The sequence below is a fragment of the Trichosurus vulpecula genome, chromosome 3 (genome assembly GCF_011100635.1).
Source record: "Trichosurus vulpecula isolate mTriVul1 chromosome 3, mTriVul1.pri, whole genome shotgun sequence".
NCBI lineage: Eukaryota > Metazoa > Chordata > Mammalia > Diprotodontia > Phalangeridae > Trichosurus > Trichosurus vulpecula.
This window is the reverse complement of record NC_050575.1, coordinates 39,350,249-39,358,595: the sequence shown is the minus strand read 5'-3', so window position 1 is coordinate 39,358,595 and position 8,347 is coordinate 39,350,249. Positions and strand designations below refer to the sequence as shown.

The window sequence follows — 8,347 nt, the reverse complement described above, 5'->3', positions numbered from 1 at the left end:
CTTAAAGTTGAAGTTTTCCCACAAACAAAATCATTCGTTTAAAATTAGAAAGGAGACATTTAAGTGGAAAAAATTGTTTTCAGCAAGTTTCTCTGATATATTCAAAATATATAAGAAACTGACTCAAATATATAAAAATAACAGGGATTCCCCAGTAGATAAATAATCAAAGGATATGAACAGGAAGTGCTTGAAGCAAAACATTTAAGCTCTCAATAAGCATATTTAAAAGCTCTAAATCATTAATAGAGAAATGCAAATTAAATTAATTCTGTTTCTACTTAACATCCATAATGTGGACAAGCATGACAAAAACAAAAATGAAAGCTTTTGGTAGGGTTACAGGAAGATAGGTATTAAAGTTATCAATTGGTTCTGCCTTTCTCTAAAGGAATTTAGAACTATATTCCAAAAGTCACTAAAGTGACCCAGCAATGCTACTACTTGGCCTATATACTAAAGAAATCAGATAAAATGGGAAAAGTGCTATCTGTACAAAAATATTTATATACTATCTCTTTGTTGGAGCAACGAACTCAAAACAAAGATGGAATCGATTAGAGAGTGGATGAATAAATAAAATTGAATATTATTGTACCATAAGAAATAATGCGAGGAAGATTTCAGAGAAACCTGGGGACAGTTGTGTGAACTAATACAGAGCAAAGTGTGCAGAACCAAGAAAACAATTTATACAATAACAACAGCATTGTAAAGAAAAATAATTTTGAAAGACAATATTTATGATCATTGCAATCATCAGAAGGCCCACAATGGAGCAAACTATATGTTTCTTGACACTGAGCTGATGGACTCAAGGAGCAGAATGAGATATACATTTTTTAACACAGCCAATGTGTGTATTTGTTTTGCTTCACTATTATTTCTTATAAGGTTTTTGTTTTTGTTTTTCATGGGGAGAAGAGATTTAGTGGAGACAAATGATAGTATTGCTAAAAACAACTCACAAAAAAATCAAAGAAATTAAAGAAGTTCTTTGAAGCATTTAAAAGAAATACATGAAAAGAGAACATAAGGAAGTTTTGAAGGAGGCAAGAAAGCAGAACAGCTTTGAATGTAGTATGTATATAATATATATAAGCCTGAGGATTCTTATATCACCTCCCACTTTGACAGATGATGGTCCCAGAGTAAGACTACATCTCCTGCCTCAGGGTTCTGAAGATACATCATAAGAAATGAGTAGTGATTCTCTAATGCCATCAGTTCAAGTTTTGACTCTAAGATGGTCAACAAAGAATCATTTATTCAATCAGCCTTAAACAGCCATTAGAAAGTGGCATAATTGATAAGATAGTAAAGGAAAAAACAGTATAAAACATTCCCCCAAGTCTGTTACTCTCAGAGGTACTTACAGAGTTCAAAGGAAAGTGGAGGGTACATGTGGCAAATGGGTAATTCACAGTTCCTGCATATTGAAATGCTAACCACCACCCTCCTATTTGGGGATTTTTTTGCATATGTGTTTATCAATAACTCTCTGAGCCCATTGGTGCTAGAATGTTTACTCTTTCACTCACTATGATGAAACCACTCAACTAATGGATGTAGGCAGGAACTCATGCATACAGGCAGGTTTAGTCCAGGGCTATTCTGGACTCAGAGAGGCAGCATTTTCCTGAGTTCAAATCTGACCTCAGATACTTACTAGCTATGTGACCCTGGGCAAATCACTTAACCCTCTTTACCACAGTTTCCTTACATGTAAAACGAGCTGGAGAAGGAAATGGCAAACTATCCCAATGTCTTTGCAAGAAAACCCCAAATAAGGTCATGAGAGTTGGCCACAATTGAAAAACAACAACAATAACAAAGAGAGGAATTAATCTCTTTCTCGAACTTTCTTGTTCTTTGTGTTCTAGTCCTGGCAAGAACCACTTACAATTAAGCTTGGCTTAAGTCTAGGTTTTCCCAAAATGTGTGTGTGTGTGTGTGTGTGTGTGTGCGCGTGTGTGTGTGTGTGTGTGTGTGTGTGTGTAGGGGATATTCAATTTACAATATCGATTAGGTATAAGACAACTTCTTATTTCCTCCACACAAAACAAATGCTTAAAATAACACTCACAAACATGCATAAAAAGATATATGGAAGCAGCAGTAACTTAAACTATGATTATGTTACTCATAGAGGTTTATACTAAAAAACATCACAACATGAAGTATTTTTCAGGACTGTTAAATTCATTTTTTTTACCTTCATTCCCTCCATGTTCATGCCAAAGGTTGGAATCCTACTCCTTCTGCTTGGTGTCATCTTTTGCAAGAAGTGTTATGATACTTATTGAGATACTTCCCAAAGTGCAGTCATTACCAACTGAAGACCCAGGAAATTCCAATCTCTTAAACATGAAAATTTACCTCCAAGTCTAGAAACATCCCTCTCAGGATCCTGCTCAGTTACCTATACTCAGGAAAGAACCAAAACAGAAGAAGCAGCCCAAACTTAGGATCAAACATATCTAAATAAGACTCTTCTTTAGATGTGACTTGGAAATAATGTTCATTTCTGCCAGGGTGATGGTAGACCCTACTCCCAGTCTCTAGGAAGAGATTTGGAGATCTCTGATCTATTCAGAAAATGGGAAGGAAGAGAGAAAACTAAAGTGCAGGCTCACTTTATTTAAAGTCCCCTGAGTGGGTCACTCCATCTGGCTTAATGCTTTTTGATGGAGTTTTAAACCAGCCCCTCTCCTTTTCCCCCATTTCAGCCTTCATGGGTTAGGGAACCAAGGGACCACCTAATATTCACTTTACCATCTCAAAGCAACCAGCTCTTCAGCACATTTCTCACAATTAGCAAGGGTGATACCCCAGTAATCAGCAACTGAATGAAAAAGTCAGGAGTTAAGGCAACATGAAGGGTCAAAGTAGTACAAAAAAATAAAATAAACAATTTAGCAAGAATCAAAAATATAGAGGCTTTTAGAACAAAGAACTTAGAGGGAAAAGGCAACCTTTAAGGAAGGGGGATGTAGAAAATTTCCAGTTATCTATATTGCAAGAAATTATTGCGTATTTCAAAGGAACAGCACTTTATGCACAGTAGATTTGAAGTTTCATGTGCAATCAGTCATCTTTTTAATTATACTATGTTATGAAAATGCTTGTTTTATTCCATATATTAAAAATAATATTAAAAAAATCCAACACAATGAGTGTGAGCTGGATAAAGTGAGAAATAGTAAGCTTATGTATCATTAATTAATATATTAAATGGCAGAGCAATCTATTCAAAGAAGGTACCTGGAATTGTAGCTTCTCTGAAAGCTTTAAAGCTCTGTGTTATTGGCCCAAGAGCTTCACTCCTGTAACATGAATTACTAAAAAAGCACTTGGTCAGTTTCTTCTCTGACGAAAGCCTGATCCTACCTTTCTAAAATAAAGGGATCACAAAATTATTGACAAAAGAATAGAACACCAGCAATCCCTCCAAATGTAGGTCAATTATATGTTTATGTACATTACACAAAGCACTCACAGTTTACATTGTTTAAAAAAATCTATAAACACTTACAACAAAACAAAATATTGGCTAAGAAGTGAAAAGTGTGTGCCCTACAGTACTAGAGGTATAAAGAGCAACTCATTATTGATTCAGCAATTACTGAAAAAGCCACCTGAAAATACAACTAACTTAAAATAGACTCAAGTATAGTGAGAATGCTAGGGTATTTGATGTCCACAATGGAAACCGAAAATTTAAAAAAACCCGTTACCAACACAGCAATACCAAAAGTGATTTGTATAAAATCCAATATCTCTGATTATGCCTGGCCTTGATCCAACAACACTTCGAAAACAAATAATATGATTTTCCAAGTGAAAAAGAGTCACACCAAAGCATCATATTAATATCTGCTTATAGAGACACATATGTGTGTATACACAGATATACACATATTCATAAACATACACATGTACTTTATTTACTTCTTAAACTTGTATTCACACTCACAGGTTGAATCTCCAGAGGGATGATTGCTACCTTGGGTTTTAACAGTAATTCTGTAGAGCTGTACTATTATTAATAAAGCTCAGGAGACCCCACCAGTGTGCACCTCATTAACAATCAGAAAGCAGACTTAATTAACTTTTAGAAAAGGCATTTAGGGGGTATGGTAATAACAGTACAAATTACACTCTCCTCAATCCCCCTAAAAAACAAAACAGGGGTGATCACCTCAAGGTGACAAAAAGATTAAGACTTTATTATTTAAAAAATGATAGGATGAAGAGAATTAATAGACATTCTCAGAGAAAGTTTTCAACAGGTTAAGATTTATAGAAATACTTTTGGGAAAAAATAGTCCTTACTTTACAAAACAATAGTAAAAGTGACAATATACATGCCAATAAATTAAGTAACTATAACTGAAAATGGTTTATCTCCAGACAGAGCCAATAAAATGACTAAAATCAAAGAGTGAAAGATAAAGAATTTCAAGGGAATTAAAGAAAAAAAATGTTAAGGAAGGTAGCCTAGACATACTAGATCTCAAACTGTATTATAAAGCAGTAATCATCAAAACTACCTGGTACTGCCTAAAAAAATAGAGTGGTGGATCAGTGAAATAGAGTAGGTACACAAGACAGTACTAAATGACCATAGTAATGTAGTGTTTGATAAACCCAAAGACTCCAGTTTCTGGGACAAGAACTCACTATTGGACAAAAATTGCTGGGAAAACTGGAAAACATTATGGAAGAAAGTAGGTATAGACAATGTGTCTGTGGACCAAGATAAGGTCAAAATATGTAAATGATTTAAGCATAAAGGGTGATACTGTAAGCAAATTAGGAAAGCAAAACATAGTTTACCTGTCAGATGTATGGAAAAGGGAAGAATCTGTGACCAAACAAAATATAGAGAGCACTATGAGAGGCAAAATGGATAATTTTGATTATATTAAAGTTTTTGCACAAACAAAACCAATGAAACCAAGATTAGAAGGAAAGTAGAAAGCTGTAAAATAATTTTTACAGCAAGTGTCTCTGATAAAGGCTTCATTCCTCAAATATATAGAGAATCAAGTCAAATTTAGAAGAATACAAGTCATTCTACAAAGTCATTCAGACAAATTAAAGCTATCTTCAGTCATATGAAAAATGCTCTTAATTACTATTAATTATAGAAATGAAAATCAAAACAATCCTAAGGTACCACCTCATACTTATCAGATTGTAAGATGATAAATGTTGGAGGGGATGTAGGACAATTGGGACCCTAATGCACTGTTGGTAGAGTTGCAAACTCATCTAACCACTCCAGAGAGTAATTTGGAACTATGACCAAAGGGCAACCAATTTGTGCCTACCCTCTGATCCAGAAATACCATTACTAGGTTTGTGTCTCAAAGAGATTTTTTAAAAAGGAACTCTTATAGTAACTCTTTTTGTGGTGGCAAAGAATTGGAAATTAATGGAAGCATTTCAATTGTGGAATGACTGAACAAGTGCTCAATAGTACCTGGGTACATGGTGGTACCACCAGACAATATGGTATTGGCATACAAACCCTTGTGGATGTCAACATTCAACTTCATGTTGGAGTTGAAGGTAGTTTTAAGGATTCCACAGGATTCCATACCTAAGAAAGATGGTAGGAAGAGAGATTCTGGGCATGAAAACCTATTATTGCCAGTGGTAATAACCTGAGCATCAGGGAGCTCATAGCTCTTTTCCAGAGAGGAGCTAGATAGCAGTGGCCATCCCCTTCTCAAAGTCTAGGGCAACATAACACAGAGTCTCCTTGATGTCACATATGATTGCCCTCTCAGCTGTGGTAGTGAAACTGTACCCTCTCTCACTCAGGATCTTCATGTGAACATCGGATGAGAACCAGCCAGATCCAGATGGAGAATGGCATGGAGAAGGGCATAACTTTCATAGATGGGCACAGTTTTAGTCACATCATCACCGGACTCCGTCACAATACCAGTGGTATGACCAGAGGCATACAGGGACAGCACAACCTCGATGGCAATGTATATGGTTGGGGTATCAAAGGCTTCAAATAGCTGAGTCATTTGCTCTCTATTGGCTTTGGGGTTCAGGGGGGGCTTCTGTGAGCAGCACAGAGTACTCTTCAGGGGCCAAACAGAGCTTATTGTAAAAAGCATGATGCCAGATGTCCTTGTCATCCAGTTGGTGACAATATCATGTTCAATGGTGTACTTCAGTGTCAGAACACCTCTCTGGGTCTCATCCCCCATGTAGCTATCTTTCTGGCCCAAATCCACCACCACACCCTGATGTCTGGGGCACCTAACAATAGAAGGGAAGACAGCCTGAGGGGACACATGTCCAAAGCCAGCTTTGCACATTCCAGAGCCATTGTTAATGATGAGAGCAACAATATAATCTTCCATGATGAACTTTTGAAGTAGCCATAAGAGAGGAGGTGGTGCTGCACCTGGAGGCAAGGGGAGGCAAATTCATGATGGGTGGAAGAGCTCACAGTTCTTAATCCTTAATTCTTCTTAATTTTTTTTTAAATTTTGGAGGGATTTATTTTTTAATATTTAGCTTATTTTCAGTTTTCAACATTCATTTCCATACATTTTAAATTTTCTTGCCCCCCCCGCTCCCTCCCCAAGACAACTTGCAGTCCAATAGGTGCTCTACACATACATCCCTACTAAACACATTTTCACATTAGTCATCTTGCATAGAAGAATTATAAAGAATGGGAGAAACCATGAGAAAGAAAACAAAACAAACAAAACAAAACAAACGAGTCCACTTGATGCTGCATTCTGACTCCATAGTTCTTTCTCTAGATGTGGATGGCATTTTCCATCATGGAAAATCATTGGAAAAGTTTTATGTCCTTGAGTTGCTGAGAAGGGCTAAGTCTATCAAAATCAGTTCTTGCACAGTGTGGCTGTTACTGTGTACAATGCTCTCCTGGTTCTACTAACTTCACTCAGCATCAGTTTCATATAAGTATCTCCAGGTTTCATGAAGTCTGCCTGCTCATCATTTCCTATAGCACAGTAGTATTCTATGACATTTATATACCACAATTTTTTCATCCATTCCCCAGATGATGGGCATCCCATCCATTTCCAGTTCTTGGCTACCTCAAAAAGAGCTGCTATAAATATTTATGCACATGTTGGTCATTTTCCCATTTTTATGATTCCTTTGGGATATAGACCTAGAAGTGGTATTGCTGGGTCAAAGGCTTTGTACATTTTTATAGCCCTTTGAGTATAGTTCCAAATTGCTCTCCAGAATGGTTGAATCAGCTCACAGCTACACCAACAATGAATTAGTGTTTCAACTTTCCCACATCTTCTCCAGCATTTATAACTTTCCTGTTTTGTCATGTTAGCCAATCTGATAGGTGTGATGTGGTACCTCAGAGTTGTTTTGATTTGCATCTCTCTAATCAATAGTGATTAAGATCATTCTTTTTCATATGACTATAGACAGGCATTAATTTCTTCCTCTGAAAACTGACCATTTATCAATTGGGGAATGACGTATTCTTGTAAATTTGACTCTATTCTCTTTATATTTTAGAAATGAGGACTTTATTAGAGACACTAGTTGTAAAATTTCTTTCCCAGTTTTGTGCCTCCTTCCTAATCTTGGTTTCATTGGCTTTGTTTGTGCAAGTTTGTGCAAAAACTTTTCAATCTAATGTAATCAAAATTATCCATTTTTCATTTCATAATATTCTCTACGTCCTGTTTGGTCATAAATTCCTCCATTCCCCATAAATCTGACAGATAAGGTATTCCTTGCTCCCCTAATTTGTTTATAATATCAGCCTTAATACCTAGATCATGAGCCCTTTTGTACTTTATTCTCATATATAGTGTCAGATGTTGGTCTATGCCCAGTTTCTGCCACACTATTTTCCAGTTTTCCCAGCAGTTTTTGTCAAACAGTGAGTTTTTATCTCAGAAGCTGGGGTCTTTGGGTTTAGATTGCTATAGATTGCTATAATAGTTGACTACTGTGTCTTGTGTACATAACCTATTCCACTGATCTGCTCCTCTATTTCTTAGCCAGTACTAAGTGGTTTTGATGCTAGCTGCTTTATAATACAATGTAAGATCTGGTATGGTTGACCAATTTCCCTAGCATTTCTTTTCATTAATTCCCTTGATATGCTGGAACTTTTGTTTTTCCGGATGAATTTTGATGCTGTTTTTTCTAGCTCTTTAAAATAATTTTTCATAGTTTGGTTAGTATGACACCAAATAGGTAAATTAATATAAGTAGAATTGTCATTCTTATTATATTAGCTCAGCCTACTCACAAGCAACTGATGTTTTTCCAGTTATTTAAATCTGACTGTATTCACGTGAAAAGT

The 8,347-nt window shown here is 36.1% G+C and overlaps 1 pseudogene; it reads right to left on the bottom strand.

Moving 5' to 3' along the window:
- Positions 1-2,771: 2,771 nt before the first annotated feature.
- Positions 2,772-6,389, bottom strand: LOC118841996 (annotated as a pseudogene).
- Positions 6,390-8,347: the final 1,958 nt, after the last annotated feature.